The sequence below is a fragment of the Phocoena phocoena genome, chromosome 4, assembly GCF_963924675.1.
Source record: "Phocoena phocoena chromosome 4, mPhoPho1.1, whole genome shotgun sequence".
Taxonomy (NCBI): Eukaryota; Metazoa; Chordata; class Mammalia; order Artiodactyla; family Phocoenidae; genus Phocoena; species Phocoena phocoena.
The window spans coordinates 58,366,280-58,387,113 of record NC_089222.1 but is presented as its reverse complement, the minus strand read 5'-3'; positions in this window follow the sequence as shown (position 1 = coordinate 58,387,113).

Sequence of the window (20,834 nt, the reverse complement as noted above, 5' to 3'; positions counted from 1 at the left end):
TTCACTCTGTATGATGGTCTCTAGATTCATCCACGTCTCTACAAATGATCCAATTTCGTTACTTGTTATGGCTGAGTAATATTCCATTGTATATATGTACCACATCTTCTTTATCCATTCGTCTGTTGATGGGCATTTAGGTTGCTTCCATGACCTGGCTATTGAAAATAGTGCTGCAATGAACATTGGGGTACATGTGTCTTTTTGAATTATGGTTTTCTCTGGGTATATGCCCAGTAGTGGAATTGCTGGGTCATATGGTAATTCTATTTTTAGTTTTTTAAGGAACCTCCATACTTTTCTCCATAGTGGCTGTATCAATTTACATTCCTACCAACAGTGCAAGAGGATTCCCTTTTCTCCACACCCTTTCCAGCATTTGTTGTTTGTAGATTTTCTGATGATGCCCATTCTAACTGGTGTGAGGTGATACCTCATTGTAGTTTTGATTTGTAGTTCTCTAAAAATTAGTGATGTTGAACAGGTTTTCATGTGCTTCTTGGCCATCTGTATGTCCTCTTTGGAGAAATGTCTGTTTAGGTCTTCTGTCCATTTTTTGATTGGGTTGTTTGTTTTTTTAATATTGAGCCGCATGAGCTGTTTATATATTTTGGAGATTAATCCTTTGCCCATTGATTCGTTTGCAAATATTTTTTCCCATTCTGAAGGTTGTCTTTTTGTCTTCTTTGTAGTTTCCTTTGCTTTTTCTGAAGGTTGTCTTTTCGTCTTCTTTGTAGTTTCCTTTGCTTTGCAAAAGCTTTTAAGTTTCATTAGGTCCCATTTGTTTATTTTTGTTTTTATTTCCATTACTTTAGGAGGTGGATCAAAAAAGATCTTGCTGTGATTTATGTCAAAGAGTGTTCTTCCTGTGTTTTCCTCTAAGAGTTTTATGGTGTCTGGTCTTACCTTTAGGTCTCTAATCCATTTTGAGTTTGTTTTTGTGTATGGTGTTAGGGAGTGTTCTAATTTCATTCTTTTACATGTAGCTGTCCAGTTTTCCCAGCACCACTTATTGAAGAGACTGTCTTTTCTCCATTGTATATCCTTGCCTCCTTTGCCACGGATTAGTTGACCATAGGTGTGTGGGTTTATCTCCGGGCTTTCTATCCTGTTTTATTGATCTATATTTCTGTTTTTGTGCCAGTACCATATTGTCTTGATTACTGTAGCTTTGTAGTATAGTCTGAAGTCAGGGAGTCTGATTTCTCCAGCTTCGCTTTTTTCCCTTAAGACTGCTTTGGCTATTCGGGGACTTTTGTGTCTTCATAAAAATTTTAAGATTTTTTGTTCTAGTTTTGTAAAAAATGCCACTGGTAATTTGATAGGGATTGCATTGAATCTGTAGATTGCTTTGGGTAGTAGAGTCATTTTCACAATATTGATTCTTCCAATCCAAGATCATGGTATATCTCTCCATCTGTTGGTATCATCTTTAATTTCTTTCAACAGTGTCTTATAGTTTTCTGCATACAGGTCTTTTGTCTCCCTAGGTAGGTTTATTCCTAGGTATTTCATTGTTTTTGTTGCAATGGTAAATGAGAGTGTTTCCTTAATTTCTCTTTCAGATTTTTCATCATTAGTGTATAGGAATGCAAGAGATTTCTGTGCATTAATTTTGTATCCTGCTACTTTACCAAATTTATTGATTAGCTCTAGTAGTTTTCTGGTGGCATCTTTAGGATTCTCTGTTTATAGTATCATGTCATCTGCAAACAGTTTTAACTTCTTCTTTTCCAATTTGTATTCCTTTTATTTCTTTTTCTTCTCTGATTGCCGTGGCTAGGACTTCCAAAACTATGTTGAGTAAAACTGGTGAGAGTGGACATGCTTGTCTTGTTCCTGATCTTAGAGGAGATGCTTTCAGTTTTTCACCATTGAGAATGATGTTTGCTGTGGGTTTGTCATATATGGCCTTTATTAGGTTGAGGTAGGTTCCCTCTATGCTCACTTTCTGGAGAGTTTTTATCGTAAATCGGTGTTCAATTGTGTCAAAAGCTTTTTCTGCATCTATTGAGATGATCTTATGGTTTTTATTCTTCAGTTTGTTAATATGGTGTATCACATTGTTTGATTTGCATATATTGAAGAATCCTTGCATCCCTGGAATAAATCCCACTTGATCATGGTGTATGATCCTTTTAATATTTTGCTGGATTCTGTTTGCTAGTATTTTGTTGAGGATTTTTGCATCTGTATTCATCAGTGATATTGGTCTTTAATTTTCTTTTTTTTTAGTATCTTTGTCTGGTTTTGGTATCAGGGTTATGGTGGCCTCATAGAATGAGTTTGGGAGTGTTCCTTCCTCTGTGACTTTTTGGAAGAGTTTGAGAAGGATGGGTGTTAGTTCTTCTCTAAGTGTTTGATAGAATTCATCTGTGAAGCCATCTGGTCCTGGGCTTTTGTTTGTTGGAAGAGTTTTAATCACAGGTTCAATATCATTACTTGTGATTCGTCTGTTCATATTTTCTATTTCTTCCTGGTTCAGTCTTGGAAGGTTATACCTTTCTACGAATTTGTCCATTTCTTCCAGGTTGTCAATTTTATTGGCATAGAGTTGCTTGTAGTAGTCTCTTAGAATGCTTTGTATTTCTGCGGTGTCTGTTGTAACTTCTCCTCTTTCATTTCTAATTTTATTGATTTGAGTCCTCTCTCTCTTTTTCTTGATGAGTCTGGCTAAAGGTTTATTAATTTTGTTTATCTTCTCAAAGAACCAGCTTTTAGTTTTATTGATCTTTGTTATTGTTTTCTTTGTTTCTATTTCATTTATTTCTGCTCTGATCTTTATGATTTCTTTCCTTCTGCTAACTTTGGGTTTTGTTTGTTCTTCTTTCTCTAGTTCCTTTAAGTGTAAGGTTAGATTGTTTATTTGACATTTTTCTTGTTTCTTGAGGTAGGCTTGTATAGCTGTAAACTTCCCTCTTAGAACTGCTTTTGCTGCATCCCATAGGTTTGGATCGTCATGTTTTCCTTATCATTTGTCTCTAGGTATTTTTTGATTTCTTCAGTGATCTCTTGGTTATTTAGTAACGTCTTGTTTAGCCTCCACGTGTTTGTGTTATTTTATGGTTTTTTTTCCCTGTAATTGATTTCTAATCTTATAGCATTGTGGCCCGAAAAGATGCTTGTTATGATTTCAGTTTTCTTAAATTTACTGAAGCTTGATTTGTGACCTAAGATGTGATCTATCCTGGAGAATGTTCCATGTGCACTTGAGAAGAAAGTGTAATCTGCTGTTTAGGGATGGAATGCCCTATAAATATCAATTAAATCTATCTGGTCTATTGTGTCATTTAAAGCGTGTGTTTCTGTATTAATTTTCTGTTTGGATGATCTGTCCATTGGTGTAAGTGAAGTGTTAAATTCCCCCACTATTACTGTGTTACTGTCGGTTTCCTCTTTTATAGCTGTTAGCAGTTGCCTTATGTATTGAGGTGCTCCTGTGTTGGGTGCATATATATTTATAATTGTTATATCTTCTTCTTGGAGTGATTCCTTGATCATTATGTAGTGTCCTCTCTTGTCTCTTGTAACATTCTTTATTTTGAAGTCTATTTTATCTGATATGGGTATTGCTACTCCAGCTTTCTTTAGATTTACATTTGCATGGAATATGTTTTTCCATCCCCTCACTTTCAGTCTGAATGTGTCCCTAAGTCTGAAGTGGGTCTCTTGTAGACAGCATATATATGTGTCTTGTTTTTGTGTCCATTCAGTGAGCCTGTGTCTTTTGGTTGGAGCATTTAATTCATTCATGTTTAAGGTAATTATCGATATATATGTTCCTGGTACCATTTTCTTAATTGTTTTGGGTTTGTTTTGTAGGTCCTTTTCTTCTCTTGTGTTTCCCACTTAGAGAAGTTCCTTTAGCATTTGTTGTAGAACTAGTTCGGTGGTGCTGAATTCTCTTAACTTTTGCTTGTTTGTAAAGCTTTTGATTTCTCCATCGAATCTGAATGAGATCCTTCCCGGGTAGAGTAATCTTGGCTGTAGAGTCTTCCCTTTCATTACTAAGTATATCATGCCACTCCCTTCTGGCTTGTAGAGTTTCTGCTGAGAAATCAGCTGTTAACCTTATGGGAGTTCCCTTGTATGTTATTTGTCGTTTTTCCCTTGCTCCTTTTAATAATTTTTCTTTGTCTTTAAGTTTTGCCAATTTGATTACTATATGTCTCAGCATGTTTCCCCTGCGTTTATCCTGTATGGGACTTTCTGCACTTCCTGGACTTGGGTGACTATTTCCTTTCCCATGTTAGGGAAGTTTTCGACTATAATCTCTTCAAATATTTTCTCGGGTTCTTTCTCCCTCTCTTCTCCTTCTGGGACGCCTATAATGCGAATGTTGTTGTGTTTAATGTTGTCCCGGAGGTTTCTTAGGCTGTCCTCTTTTCTTTTCGTTCTTCTTTTGTTTATTCTGTTCTGCAGCAGTGAATTACACCTTTCTGTCTTCCAGGTCACTTATGCGTTCTTCTGCCTCAGTTATTCTGCTATTGATTACTTCTAGTGTATTTTTCATTTCAGTTATTGTGTTGTTCATCTCTGTTTGTTTGTTCTTTAATTCTTCTAGATCCTTGTTAGATATTTCTTGCATCTTCTCAATCTTTGCCTCCATTCTTTTTCCGAGGTCCTGGATCATCTTCACTATCATTGTTCTGAATTCTTTTTCTGGAAGGTTTCCTATCTCCACTTCATTTAGTTGTTTTTCTGGGGTTTTATCTTGTTCCTTCATCTGGTACATAGCCCCCTGCCTTTTCATCTTGTCTATCTGTGAATATGGTTTTTGTTCCACAGGCTGCAGGATTGTAGTTTTTCTTGCTTCTGCTGTCTGCCCTCTAAACGTAATTTTAAGAGAGCTGATGAACTGTCCGTGCAATCTAATGACTGATAGTTTCTACATTTGAACATTTTTTCTACCCAAGGGATTAACTTATTGAGAATTTTTTAAAAATAATACTTGAGCTGGTTGTAATTTTGCAAGGCATCATTTCTTAAATAAAAAATGTGATTATAACTTTTGCTAAGCTCTACAGGGGCAGAGTTTAGGGTCTCTTGTATTCACCATTGTTTTTTCTGGAGGCTAGAGCAGTGCCTGTTACATGGCAGGCCCTCAAATATTCATTGAATAAATGGATGAATAGGTGATGGATGTTGAAAGCTGATAGCCTAGTAACAGAAGGAAACAAAGATGATGCTTATTATTATGTGAAGACATGCAGGCATACACACTCACTACTTTAGTTTGACTATATTTATGACTTTACAGGGAAAAAGATGCAAAATTTCTGCCCTTAGGAAATAATGCATATAAATAACTAACGAGCATGAGAATAATCATAAAACACAACCAATAAACTTAAAGGTAAGGTCTTAGTTTTTGAGGGCAAAAACTGTTTTTCTCCTCTTTTATTTCTTAAGGATCTTCTGACTTAGAAATGCCTAATATAGGTTCTGTACACAGAAGGTTCTCAAATAAGTATGCAAAGGGTAAATGTTGTTTCAACACAGTTTACGTGGAATTAGAATTTTTTTTTTTTTTTTTTGCGGTACGCGGGCCTCTCACTGCTGTGGCCTCTCCCGTCGCGGGGCACAGACTCCGGACGCGCAGGCTCCGGATGCGCAGGCTCAGCGGCCATGGCTCAGGGGCCCAGCCGCTCCGCGGCATGTGCGATCTTCCTGGACCAGGGCACGAACCCGTGACCCCTGCATCGGCAGGCGGACTCTCAACCACTGCGCCACCAGGGAAGCCCTGGAATTAGAATTTAATTCATTGCAAATCAACACATTCTTTGCAGCATTTTTGCTTGTTGGAAATAAGCTCTGAATCAGGATGTGTGTGGGTTGGGCAGCAGCATATTTGTCTTGGTGTTCTCAGTGCATGTCACCTGGGATAGGACTTGGTCATGTTGCATGAATAAATCCTGTGAAGAAGAGTTGAGGGCATTAAGGATGACTAACTTGGAGAAGGAGAAGTCTTTGGGGAGCTGGCAAGATTGCTGTCTTTGGATATTGGAAGGCCTAACCTGTAGCAGAAGGAGAGCCAAATGAATACACTATGTGGGTGCTTCCAATAGGCAGATTTTTATTTGTCACATGTCAGCAGAGGAACAACACCATCTTAAAACCAAAACCTGGAAGAGAAAAAAGTTTCATTCCTTTTCTGGTTTTAATTTTTTCCAGGGCATCTTTATGGTATACCTCCTTCCCCCCTATTTTTTATTCCCTTATTTTCTCCAAGGTTCACTGTAAGAGTTCCCCGATTCAGCAGGATCAGAAAACTCCAGCTTTCTATCAGCATATCTACTTTCTGGGGAATGATGATTCTCTCTGGGCCATTACATGCATAATTCAAGGCTTAGGATTCCATAGCTACAGTCAGTTAAGAGCAATATATGGTTCTACCTTTGCCCATAAAAATGAGATATAAGACCTGAGGTAAAACATAAATCAATTTTGGGCCTACCTAAACCTCCACAGCATTGCTCCTGATGAGTGTCATATTGCTAAGGACTCCTCACAAATCAGCATGAAAAATTAGTCTCTATACACAGTGCTGTGTCTGTTGCCCTTTGTATTATTTGTGTATTACCTTATTGTTAACATGTATGGTATCTTGGATTAAATATATTAGTTTTACCTCGATTTTTGTTTGGATGATAAAATCTCAGTTATTGGGCTATTACACATCAATCTTTTCTCTTTTAAATTCAGGCCTCATCCCTTGTTTGGAAAATGCAAGTAGTTTAAGAGGAGTGTTATGACTTAGAGAGACAGACCCAGAACAGGAATAGAGTGTCCCAACCTGAAGTCTGCTTCAGAATCCTTATATAATCTTAGGTAAATTGCCCAACTTCTTAGTATCTCATTTTTCTACCCATAAAATAATGTTAACAAGGGAAATTTACCATATTCTTCCTGTTGAAGAATGAGGTATGCTTAAAGATTCTTGGCATGTAAATATTAAATTGTCCCTGAAAAGAAATAGTGTAAAGATGACTAACTTTGAGTCACTGTCATATTGATTTTTTGTTTTTATTTTAAATTTTTATTCATACTTCTAGCCTTCTTTACAAATAGGGCTGTGTGGGACCTGGTTTTGGGGCACTCAGTGGCTGATGTTTACAGAGTGAATCATGGTGAAGAAGCAGGAGTCACCATGGTGAACTTGTCCAAGAAGGGAGAGAGCTGGGATGGACATGTGTTAGTTTGAGGGATGACCCCCAAAATGCCAGCAAATCAACTACAGCAGCCCATCAGTTCAAAAGTGCCTCACTACCTTGGTGTGGTAGAAAGGTCAGTGTTGAGAAGCTTGGGTTCATTCTGGCTCAACTACTAACTGGCAATAACCCTGAACAAGTCACTTACCCTTTCTGAGCTTGTTTCTTTGTCTGTAAGTCTAGGGGGATTGGGCTAGATCTATATTGTCCAAAAACAGTAGCTGCCATCCACATGGGGCTATTGAGCACTTGAAATGTGGCTAATGCAATTGATGAAGAGCCGACATTTTAATTTAATTTAAATGAATTTGAATTTAAATTTAAAAACGGGAGCAGTGTAAAATATTTTTCTCTTAAACACAACGTTATAACTTTGGTAGGACTACATTTCACTTGAATGGTTGAAAATGTAGCAGCCTTATTGGGATATGTTGTAAGTGTAAACTACACCATATATCAAAGGCAATATGAAAAAGAGTGTAAAATATCTCATGAATAGTTTTCTGGATTGGTTACATGCTGAAATGATAATATTTTGAATAAATTAGGTTAAATAAAATATCTTACTTTAAAAATTTCACCTGTCTCTTTTTTACTTTTTATAATGTGACTACTAGAAAAATTTGAATTACATATAAAGCTCACTTTTGGATAGTGCTTGGCTAGATGATCTCAATTACATCTTCTGACAATAAAGCCTATTGTTCTAGGTAGCTATTGTGAAAGTTCGGCTCTGAGGGGCTTTGAGCATGAATTTTAAAGTAGAGAGTGTGAATTATAAGGCCACTTGATAGCTGTGTGATTTTGAGTAAGTTATTTAACCTCATTGGGCCTCAGTTTCCTCATCTGAGGAACAGAGATAAACACATCTACCTCACAGAGTTGATGAAAGCATTAAATGAAATAGTCTACGCAAGGTGCCAGGCAAAAAGCCTGTGACCATGTTGAAATAAATTCTCTCGATCTTCTTGTCTCTTTGATTGTAATTTTTAATACCCATGAGGACCAAAAGAGGAAACCAGGAAATTGACTCAGAGAAGTTAGAAAAATTTCCAGTAATACACAATGGTATCAGGACTAACATTCAAATCCAGGTTTTTTCCGACCCCAGAACTTATTCTCCTCATCAGTATGAATAATCAATAATCAAACTAAAACTTGTGATGAATGAATATTGATCAAATAAAACTATTGTATGCCATACATCTGTTATCCTTGACACTTGGGATTGCCCCATTTCCTCAAGCAAGTTTTCTATAGACCTTGCTCTTTTTATGTTTCATCATCCTGTCTGGGGACCTTTCTTGGGAGTTAGGGTGATGGGGTGGCTATGAGGAGCCCATACCAAGTAAGACAATATTGACACCTGCTACAAAGTGTTTTTTCTCACCTGCGTCCTAGAAATGTCCATGGTCCACAGCGATAGCCAGGAAGGGAGGGGGACATGTCTTCTTTCCCAAACAGTCTGAATTATGTCTTCCAACATATCTACTTCCTGAGAGCAGGAAGCTTCAAAAGCCTGGAATATAACGAATTAGAAAGACTGTGAGGGCAGAAGGGGAAGGGAAAAATGAGACATGAGCATGTCTGGCTAGAAAGTGGGCCAGTGGATCACATCAAGGATCAGACCTGAACATGGCTGATTCATGGTAACAAAGCTACATGTTTCCCATGACCGCCTAGACCTCTGCTTACTTTGGCTCTTAATAAGACTGGTGCTTGTGCTAAAATTCTCATGACCTGGTTTCCTCTTTTGGTCCTCATGGGTATTAAAAGTTACAATCAAAGAGACAAGAAGATCAGAGAGAATTTATTTCAACATGGTCACAGGCACTTTGCCTGGCACCTTGCACAGACTATTTCATTTAACCCTTTCATCAACTCTGTGAGGTAGATGTGTTTATCTCTGTTCCTCAGATGAGGAAACTGAGGCCCAATGAGGTTAAATAACTTGTCCAAAATCACACAGCTATCAAGTGGCCTTATAATTCACACTCTCTACTTTAAAATTCATGCTCAAAGCCCCTCAGAGCTGAAATTTCACAATAGCTACCTAGAACAATAGGATTTATTGTTAGAAGATGTAATTGAGATCATCTAGCCAAGCACTATCCAAAAGTGAGCTCTATATGTAATTCAAATTTTTCTAGTAGTCACATTATAAAAAGTAAAAAAGAGGTGAAATTTTTAAAGCAAGTATTTTATTTAACCTAATATATTCAAAATATTATCATTTCAGCATGTAACCAATTCAGAAAATATTCATGAGATATTTTACACCCTTTTCATATTGTCTTTGAAATATGATATAGTTTACATTTGCAACATATCTCAATAAGGATGCTACATTTTCAACCATTTAAGTGAAATGTAGTCCTACCAAAGTTAGGTGGATAGAGCCACCTCATTACTTGACCAGGTTCCTATGGCCCCTCGCCCCTACCTTTATTCCTGCACCTGTCACATGTAGCTATTCCTTTATAGCTCTGTCACTGATTGGAATATGAATGCCTCTGGCAGAGTGGTAAACTCCCAGGGACCCCATTCACACAGTAGCTGGTATGAATGGCACCGCCTAGAGGTGTGCCACATCTAGCCTGAGCAGCCCCTCCATAGCGCAGGGGCTCTGCCTGGGGATGGGGTGGAGTGGGTAGTTAGCAAATTGGCCCTGTACATTTTTTCCTGGCATCTGGTACATGGTAGGTACTCAACAAATATTTTTTGAATGAATGACACTGGTCTTACAATTTATTTTAAGTTGATTTGATCCATTTTCCTAATATGTGGATCTTTTCATCTAGACAATTATCTTATTATTATGAGACTCCTGCCCCCTCCATCTAGGAAAGTGCTTCAGTTTTAAAGGATTGATGTCATTGATGTTTCTTGTGCATCCAGCAGAACTTCTAGAGAGGTGAGCTCACTGTGGAGGAGCTGGGTGTGTTCAGGCTGCTTGGTGCCGCTGGGGTCTTGACTGCTGGGGTGACTGGGCCTGCAGGACTCATTTGGTCCATGCTCCACCCACTTTCAATGCTGAGAAACAACTCAGTGACCTTCTGGCCTCATTTTCAATGTCATAGATATGACTCTGGAAAAGAAACTGAGTTTATATTTTCAGCATATAATAGCATTGAGTTTGGGACACAGCTGCAGCAAAATCAACCAGAAACAGATAAACAATATGTAAACAAAGTGGGGATGAATTTGATCCATTTTCCTAATTTGGAGTGTGGAGCTGGTTGGCTGGGGGGAGATTGTGGGTGGATTATCTGTCTTGGATTCTTCTTATTGCTTGAATTCATACTTCAGCGAGGAGAAATTTAGCCCAGAATGCTAATGGTACCAGGATGGAAAAGCCTCTCCAGTTCAGGTAGATAAACAGTCACGGGGCACTCACTGTGTGTCAGGCCTGGGGTGGCCGGGACAGTTACTTCCCCCCAGGTCCTTTGATTGCGCACTGCCAGCCTCATGTCCTAGGGGAGAAGAAAACATATCCTTTTTATGGTTTTGAAGAAACTGAGCTGCCCAGACCTGAGTTCACCTGATTTGCTGCTTCTTTTTTTTAAAATACATTTATTTATTTCTTTTTGGCTGCATTGGGTCTTTGTTGCTGCCCACGGGCTTTTTCTAGTTGTGGCGAGCAGGGGCTACTCTTCGTTGCAGTGCACAGGCTTCTCGTTGTGGTGGCTTCTCTTGTTGCAGAGCACAGGCTCTAGGCACACGGGCTTCAGTAGTTGTGGCATGTGGGTTCAGTAGTTGTGGCTCACGGGCTCTAGAGAACAGGCTCAGTAGTTGTGGTACACGGGCTTAGTTGCTCTGCGGCGTGTGGAATCTTCCCGGACCAGGGCTTGAACCCGTGTCCCCTGCATTGGCCGGCAGATTCTTAACCACTGCACCACCAGGGAAGTCCCTGATCTGCTTCTTGATTGTTAAAAAGGAACATAAAGACATGTAGGAAACCCTTTTTTCCTGACCAAGCCTGCTTTTCAAAATCTGTTGTGCTGCTGCACACCCCAAAGTCACATATTTGGGTGTCAGGAACTGAATATGGAGTCTTCTTCTCTTGACATTCCTGCTGGGAAAATCCTATGCCCTTCTCTCTGCCCAGGTACCCCAGAGAGTTGTATGTCTCTGCCTGAGTAGAGAGAAGATCACACACATGGAGACGCAAAACAGGAAAATCCATTAATATATTTTTAAAATGCTTCCTGTGATAACAGAATTCATGTTGAGACAAGAAGCCTCACAAATCCTCAGCTTCCCAGAGGACAGAAAACACTTCGTGGGGAAAATGGAAAGAAACCCAGTACCAAGTGTTAGGATGTGAGGATATGGTTTTCTCTCAAATTACCAGGCAGTTTGTGCTGTTGTCTTATGTGTGACCCCTCACTCTACCCATTTCACTTACTTCCCCGACAGTGGAAGCATAGCAGGGCACATACCAGGTTTGTGAAATCAAGCTTCTATAATTCTCTTTGTGAGGAGCAAATGGAAATAAATCTAGCTAATTAATATAAGGGTTTGTAAGAACTGACAGGCCATGCTATAAAACACAATTTGGAAAAGGGGAAACAAATCTTTGCATTTGGTGTTTAGTATCCAGTCCGGGATAGTGACATGGGGTTTCCTTTTCAGCTTTCTTCTTTTTTCTTTTTAACTTGACAGGGAAATGTGGCCTAGATATTTCAGCTTGGATGAACCAGACGGGGTGATCCATGGAGTTGCTGATCATTTTTGCTCCATGTGGCTGCAAAGCTAGACACCTAATTGTGTGCTCTGGAAATAATCATGGTGTAACACATCCTTTTAAAAGGGAGGCTGGTTTCCTTGCTGCCAAAATGACGGATGTCTGGTAATTTAACTTTGTCAATATTGGTAGATAGTTATTGGCTTTAATTTATGATTAATAATTGGTACAAAGAGAAAATTTGATTTTCTAGCCAATTTGCTCCTTCATAGATCCTTAAGCATTTAAAGTGGGTGAGTTGATGTGTACTGTTCTCTTCATCATCTTTCCATGTTTCCACGTGACTGGGTCAGGTTTTCTATCAAGGAGAGCAGAGAATAGGAATACTTACTTTAATATTCTGGTGAAACTTTTTCCTTTTACTGAATGGCTTAGAAATTGACTCTTTTTTTCAGAGACAGATGACAGAAACTCAACTCCATCTACCTCGAGCAAAAAAGTGAATTTATTGACTCATATAACAGGAAAATGCAGCCAGCAGTGGATTAGCTTCAGGCACAGCTAGATCTAGGGGTTCAAACATTATCATCCAGGCCATTTCCCTCTCTCTACCTTTTTGTCTGCCCTTGTCTGTTCTATAGGCAGGTTCGCTTCATGTGGTAGGCAAGATGGGTGACAGTAGCCCTAGGCCCATACTCTCCTGCTTAGCAACCCTGAGTGAAAGTAGAACGTTTCTCTTCCATCGTCCTGACATTGCCCTCAGAGAAAGTGCTCATTTGCTGTGCTTGGGCCATGAGTTCATCTTTGAACTCGTCCTTGTGACCGGGGGTAGGTACACATGAACTGGAGAGTCTGTCCAAGCGCTCATCCCTGTGGTGGAAATGGCAGGTCCTAACCCCAGAAAAAGTTCCTTTATGTCTAATTGGCTGTAATTCAGTTACATGGCCAACCCTGAATCACACACCTGACCAAGGGGATGTGGTGCTCTGATTGGCCAGGCCTGAGTCAGCTCTGGAGACAGAGACATAGGACAAGAACTGAGAGTGAAGAGGGGTGGGGGTGCCCCAAGGAAATTGGGGCACTGGCAGAGGGAGAGCAGAAGTTGGCTAGCTGAAACAAAAACTATGAAGAGACTACTTCAATAACAGCTTGCACGTACTGTCTAAACCTTTGGATGTTGGATTTGTTTTTTCTGTGACACTATATTGAAACCTAAGGAAACATAAGTTTACCCTGGTTACAAATCCCTATATTTAGAGAGTGTTTTTGATTTTACAGAGTTCTTCCCCCAACCCTAATAACAACCCCATGGAGTTTGTAACTATTCCCATTCTACAGGTGAGGAAACTAAGGTACAGAGAAGTTAACTAACCCCACACTACACAACTAGCAACCAGAGGAGCCAGTGCTCAAACCCAGGCTGACCCTACAGCCCTTGCATTTTCCACCCTGTCGTGTGAGAGAGAAAGACGGCTCATAGAAAGCCGTTCCAGTGTGAATAGGAGCAGGGCACAGATTCAACAGACAGTTCAGAGGAGCTGTTAGCAGTAGACTCTGGTGACTCACTGATGGTAGGTGGAGGCGGAGGTGTAGGTGAAGGAGAGGAGGTGACTCAGCCTTCAGCTTGGGTGACGGCTGGGGTGATGCTGCTGCCATTAATTTAGATAGAGCTCACAGGCTGAGATGATTCCCAGCTTCTGAGGTACATCCCCCCTCCCCACTTCAGTTCTGGAGCCATTCCTGATGACACCCAAGAGATGACCACCTCCCTTTTCCCTGTGCCCTCCCCTATCTTGTGGGGCTCCTTCTTCTAGGCCTGGGATCCAGTGGTCTGGCTAGATTTGGCTTTTACGGTGGTCTAGTGGTCTGGCCCGTATGTCTTCTCTCAGAGTTCTCCAGGACTCAGGCTCCTTTGCTGCCAAAGGGACGCTGAGAGTGAATCCTGGTGATTGGGTGGCCTGAGTTTCAGCACACAATACGCTACCTCAGTTTCCCCTCCTTAGTCTTAGCACTCCAGCGCTGCTTGAGGACCTGTCCAGTGGCTGAGCCTTGGTGTCCTACTCAACTCTTGCAATCCCCTTCTGTCTGATTTTCTGGCATGTTGGTTATGGCCATACCTCACATGGACAAACATCCCTCAGGAATGATCTATCATCCTGACTCCTGAATATTGGCCACAGTCTGGATGTCCCAGAGCATTGCTCTGCTGGACTGTCTACCTGGCCGGGGGCCACTGGGCTTACCTCTTCCAAGAGTCTTAGATGCTGCTTCCCCATGTTGGTGTCCTTGCCAGAGGTTATTAGTCTATTCCTGTTCCCTTTGCTGATCAGACTCTTCCCACCTTGGAGCTTTTGCCCTGGCTGCCCCACTGTCGGCAGTGCTCTGCTCCCTAGCCTGGTTGGCTTTTCCTTGCCATTCAGATTGAGCTTAAACGTCATGTTCCTATTCAATGTTGCCTGTCCTCTTCCCATCTCTTTCTAGATCCTCACCCCATTTCTTGTTCCTCATCACACTATATATTTGGAATTCTTTTATTTGGGTCTTTGCTTCTTATCTGTTTCCTCATTAGAATCAAAGCTCCTGGAAGGCAGGAATCTCCCCTCTTATGCTCACTGTTATATTGGAAGACCTGGAACGGGCCCTGTGATACAGGAGGTGCTCAGGGAACTACTTACGGAATGTTACTGAATGATTCTTGATTGCTGAGCTCATATCATGTCTATACCAGTGGGAGAAGATGTGATGGATTTTGTGTAGGCCAAATTGGAGGACTGTCCACTTGGAGCTGTCTAATGCTCTCTGCCGGGAACTGTCCACCTGGTCTATCAGGCAGACTCCTAGATTCAGCTTGGAATTGCCCTCTCAGAAACCTTCCCTTGCCCGGACTCCCAAAGCAGTACTAAGGCACCTCTTCTTCCTTGCTCTGGAGCACCTCTTTCCAACCTTTAATTATCCACCTGTCGCACAGCATTGTATACTTGTTTGCTTACCTGTATTCCTCCCCAGTTAGACTGTGACCTTTTTGCCAGCAGGAATTCTGTGGGGTTTGTCTTTGCACCTGGTGTCTCATATAGAGTTACAATTCAATTCCACAGTTATTTGTGTGGGAATATATAAGTTGGTGAGTGTGTTAATAAACTGGATGTATGAATCTGATATTCAAGAGATAAGTCAGGGTTAGTGATGCAATAATAAAATCAAGTAATTAACAGCCATTTATCCAAAAACAATGTCACTGAAAAACCTTTGAAACTTTGGCCAGTCGTGTGCAGAAGAGCTCAAGTCATCATTATTGTGTCAAATCAAGTCCATCTGAGCCATTCTCCAATCATATGCTCCTATTCATAAGCCTAGAATAGAAATTCAGAATTGTGTCCTGACCCACTGGAGGTAACTCCAGAGCCATGGTTGTGACATTCTCAGCTCTTGAACAACTCTATTTTCATCTGCCCTGAGTTATAGTCACTAGCTCTTGAGAGTCTCAGCCTCATTAATCATAAAAGCGTCTGTGCAGGGGAGGCACCTACCTCATCCTGCCCACGTGTAGATTAATGACGCAGAACATGAGGGTTAGCTCAGGCTCGTTCTTTTCACTTTTGATTCATTGATGGGCGTATTCTGTACTTGGCTCACTGTGTTATCACAGATTTAAGACCTAAAGACATAATTCATTTGGTAATTTTATATAATGTCACCCCTGAGATGAAATTTTCGTTGTGAAAGAAAATTCGTTGTTTATTCACCAACCATTTTTAAGCTGTGTATTGTATCGCAGGCATTGTGCTAGGGTTTGCGGACAAGGATGAGTATGATGCGTCCTTGTCTTTGAGCAGCAGATATTCTGAAGGGCGATGCAAGACAAGAGGGCAGATGCTTTCGGTCTCATTTGGTGAGGGCCACGGTAGGGTAAAGTCTTGGGGGATGAATACAAGCAGGTCAGATAAAGGATAGATGCAGGGAGGGAATAGGAAAAACAAAAAACAGAAAAGCATGGACTGGGAGTGGCATGAGACCAAACCAGAGCCGTCTGGACCCCGTAAGTCACTTGAATTTTAACCTGTAGACCAGTGTTTTTCAAAACATATTTGAAGGAATACTTGTTCTGTGTGATGATAGTTGCTCTTGCATGGTAAAAGGGTTTCCTGGTTAACCAAGTTTGGGGAACACTGATTTAAAGGACAGTATTAATACTGTTCAGTTGGTTCCTGTTTTTCTCGAGTGCTGTGCACCATCCTGTGACAGGCGAGGGGGACAGAGGGAAACAATACATACGGTCCCCTGCTCGTGGGGCTTGTAGGCCAACGAGGAAGACAGGAATTAAGCAAATGGCTACAAATGATTTCTTAAGTCTATACAAGTAGGAACATCCCAGAAGGGAGTTTGTGTTATAGGATATAAGCTAAGAGGTTAATAAGAACAAGAATTAACATTCTTTTAGCCCATGCTATCAGCCAGACATTGGGCTTTTTTAAAAAATTAATTTATTTATATTTCGGCTGCATTGGGTCTTAGTTGCTGTGCACAGGCTTTCTCCAGTTGCATTGAGCGGGGGCTACTCTTTGTTGCGGTGCGCAGACTTCTCCTCGCGGTGGCTTTTCTTGTTGCAGAGCACGGGCTCTAGGTGCGTGGGCTCAGTAGTTGTGGATCGTGGGCTCTAGAGTGCAGGCCTAGTAGTTGTGGCGCACAGGCTTAGTTGCTCCATGGCATCTGGGATCTTCCCGGACCAGAGCTTGAACCCGTGTCCCCTGCATTGGCAGGCGGATTCTTAACCACTGCACCACCAGAGAAGTCCCTCTGCTTTCTTAACAAGGAGGACAGTAGTGTTTAATCCTTTCAGACCCAATGTCCCCTTCATAGCAAATATCAATACTTTACTATTCTGAAATGAGATCTATAGATGATATAACCTACCTACATATGTTTAAAAAATATAATGCCCAAACTGTATTATATAGAAGAAATTAAAGTTGAGTAAATTCCCATTAAGTATGTAATTCTCCATGCGAATTCTTAGGCATGGCCACATCAGTGGTACAGTGAAGTACACATGCTGACATTTATATGGATAGTCACATTGGATGTGACAGCTGAAAACATAGGCTGATTTGGGTTTTATTATATTGGTAACTCAGATACCACGTGCAGCTTTGCTGATGGTGATATACGTTTCCAAAATGGTGAAGAACTTTTGATAAAGTTCTGAACAAAGCAAATACACATTTCTCTCAATTTTCACAGTAGGTGTATTTTGGAAAATTCAACAAATATTGAAAAATGCAAAAGCCAGTCAAACACAAGATATTTTGTGTTCATATGTAAAACAGTGTTTGATTTTAGCTCAGATCATTATTAACAGACTTTTCATCTACATGAATGTCCAGCGGGAACATGGAAAGTTCCATGGCACTCAGGGCAGTTGTTTGTTGTGTAGGACTTGCCTGCAAACTACAGGACATCTGCCATATCTGGCTGTCCACTCCAGTCATGGTGACAGCCAAGAAACACCCGACAGGTTTCCAAAATGTCCACCACGGGGTGGCTCCGTCCCCTTTGAGAATCACTGCTGTTTAATATGTGACTATAATTGAACTCTACACTAAGAGAAGCTCACTAAATGCTTGTTGGATAGAATGACTAAGAATCTTGCAGATCCTCACAACCATCATTTTGAACTTTAAGTCACACCGTGGAGAGGCTGTAGATATAAATGGAAGATGTAGACAGGAATAGCCAAATGCTTCAATCTTGCAAGCCTATCCCAACTGGTTGGAAGTGGTTGCCTTTAACGCCATCCACAGAATAATTTCTGAGGTAGTGTCCAGCTTGTTCAGTCATTCAGGAACTATTTCTTGGGCATCTGTGCTAGGCACTGTCCTAGGAGCTGGTGGTACAGTAATGAATAAAACAGACAGACTCAGACCCTCATGGAGCTAAATTTTTCAGCTCACAGGGAATGGACATTAAAGGTATCTGCAGTGGGATCAGAAGTCCACTAGCCAAAAATTACCTGAACAAGGAGAGTGATCTGTATCTCTACAAACCTAGGAACTCTCCTGGAATTTTAAAAAATTAAGTGTCTCATATAAGTTCATTTTCATATACTTCGTTGTCTTCTCCTCGGAAAGAGAAAATGGAAACAAAACAAAACAAACAACTTTTAGTTAATTGAGAATTCTGATTGAGTTTTTGTTAACAGAGTTATTCTATCATTTTACAGGATGCATTAGAATTAATGACCACATATCACTTGACAAGAAATGAGGGCTTGGTCAAATCAGAAACAAGAATTTATCTAAAAGTAACTAAGACACGCGGACCTATCAAAACTTACGAACATCCTGTCTCTATGAAGACCTGGTCACCAACATTCCTGGGCAAACCTTGAGAATAAGGCACATGTCCCAAGCCACTGAGTGAGAAGGCAGACTGTTAGTAAAAGCTGGGCTTTGAATCTGATCTCTTCTGGAGTCCTGGACCTGCCCCTTCTTGCTGTGGCTTTGTGATTTGGGTCTCTGTGTCCTCATCTGCAAAATAAGTGAATACTTACCTCCTTGGGTTATGTGACTAAGGGAAATAACGTTCCCAAGGCACTGAGCACGACACCCGGCGCAGCGTTGCTCAGGGTGCCTAAATTGTTATTACTTTTCTAGGAGAAGTAGGTTGAGGGCGTAGGTTGGGTTCCTTCTTTTCTAGGTGAGCACTGTCACTCAGCAGCTGAGGTGGCTTGTTCTTGCATTATTGTCACTCCAGGAGAGAACTTTTCCTTGCAAACTAACTTATGGTTTCATATACTTTATTGGATCTTAAAGATGGAAAGTACATTAAACATCTGTTCCAATCCCCTCATTGCATAGAGGAATAAGCTGAGTTCCAGAGAGGTCTAGTGATCTGGGACTAGAAACAGTGTTTAGGATCCCAAGGACCAGGCCTCCAAGACCTATTAAACCCATAATATGACCCAGCGTTTTCCAATGTATGAATGTAGGACCACCTGTATTAGGATCACATGAGGAGCTTTTCAAAATGCATGTTCCTGCATGCTACACCCCAACTATTTGATCAGAATCTCTAAAGATGGGGCCTGGGAATCTGTATTGAATAGGTCACACTTGGAATCAAGTACCATTCAAGCAGTGATCAGTTACCTTGACTTACATTATTATAAAATATGTCTGTGCCCTGTGCCACCTGGTGAAGACTTGGTCACAGTGGATTTCAAACGGGACCATAAATCAAGGGCTCTTGAACTATCTAACAATTTCAGCTATTGTTTCTATTAGTTTCTGCTTCAATTATCCAATGAGCTTTTTCTATGCCAGGTTGGACCAGTTCCGTGGCTCTTGTGAGGTTTTGTAACTCAGTGTAGCTCTCTGCTCTTAAAAATGCCCAAGAAGTGAATTAATGCATGTAAAGCCTTAGAACCATGCCTGGCTCATAGTAAGTACTCAGTAAACGTTAGTCATTAGTATCATCACTCATCAGAGCAGGGAGACCATCTGCAGAGAGGTGACACTGGTTTCTCTGACATGAGCCTAGGTCATATGGGGTCAGTGGCCATTGGATTAGCACAGATGTCTGGAGTTAGTCATTATGATAAAGGAAAAGGAAGATACCATCTAAGACTCTGTAAATGTGTAGCACAAATCATACTTCCTTATTGTTTGTTTTTCCTGCAAAGAGAATGTAAGATCACATATTATTCTACTTTTGACAGTTTAAATTGCTGCTTGCACCAGCAAAAACTATTCATACCAGGATGATTGTTCAGTTAGAGGTTTATTTATTCTCCTACAAATAACAGAGACAGACAAAGAACATAAGCTGTTGTATACTTTTTAGGTTGTTGTATATGATTTGTACATCTCCATATTTGAAGAGAGATACAGTTCTCATGAACATGGAGAATTTCAGCTACCAAAGAATTCGTAGAATTCATATTACTAAAGAATAAGTAGTATGTAATTGAGAGAATATGAAAATGAGTGAGGAAGTGGTTTCTCTAGCCTGGTGAAAGGGAGATGGTTCTTTTTTCCCTTGAGTAAAACACCTGTTCAGTGCAAAAGAAAATGTGGAGCCAAGAATCCATGACGCCAGCATTTGGCAGTAACATCCCCTTTCATCTTCAGATCTCACAGCAGTTTATGGGCACTAATTAAGTTACATCACACTCACACAACTCACACTGAATTTTTATTTACTTTCTTTTTACTAAGGAAAACCAGGGCAGAGAATGTATAATGTGTTACCTGAAGTTACAAAACTGGGATTTGAATGCAGTACCCAAATCCTCTGGCCCAGAGAGGGAGGGGGCCCAAATGGTGGGCTTGATGGTTGACTCATGGCTTTTATGGAGTAGGAAGTGATCTCCAGCAACTCTGAGAGGAAAGAGTAAGCTGGGGACTCAGGGATGGTCTGAGGGACCAAGGGTGGGGATCAGAGATCCTGATGTACAGTGAAGGTCCGTGCACCTGGCGTCTCTTACCACCACACTCCTTCTGGCTTAGCCTGTGTGTTCCTGAATGGATGCATTGGGATTGCAATTCATAGCAATCACTCTAGGTTCTTCTTGAGAGGTAGGCTGTGAGCCTTGAGTGGAGTGTGTGTGTGTCGGGCACTTGTCGTAAGGGTGAGAAGGGAGTGTGGCCTGCTATTGGTGGACAGAGAGGCCAGTCAGTTACCAAGTGAAGGGGCACCGGGAAGAAAATCAAAGGGTAACAGGTTAAGTTACTCCCTCCCATTTACCATCATGACCCTATGTAAAAAGGAAGAAAAAACCAAGCATAGGGGCTTCCCTGGTGGCGCAGTGGTTGAGAGTCCGCCTGCCGATGCAGGGGACGCGGGTTCGTGCCCCGGTCTGGGAAGATCCCACGTGCCGCGGAGCGGCTGGGCCCGTGAGCCATGGCCGCTGAGCCTGCGCGTCCGGAGCCTGTCCTCCG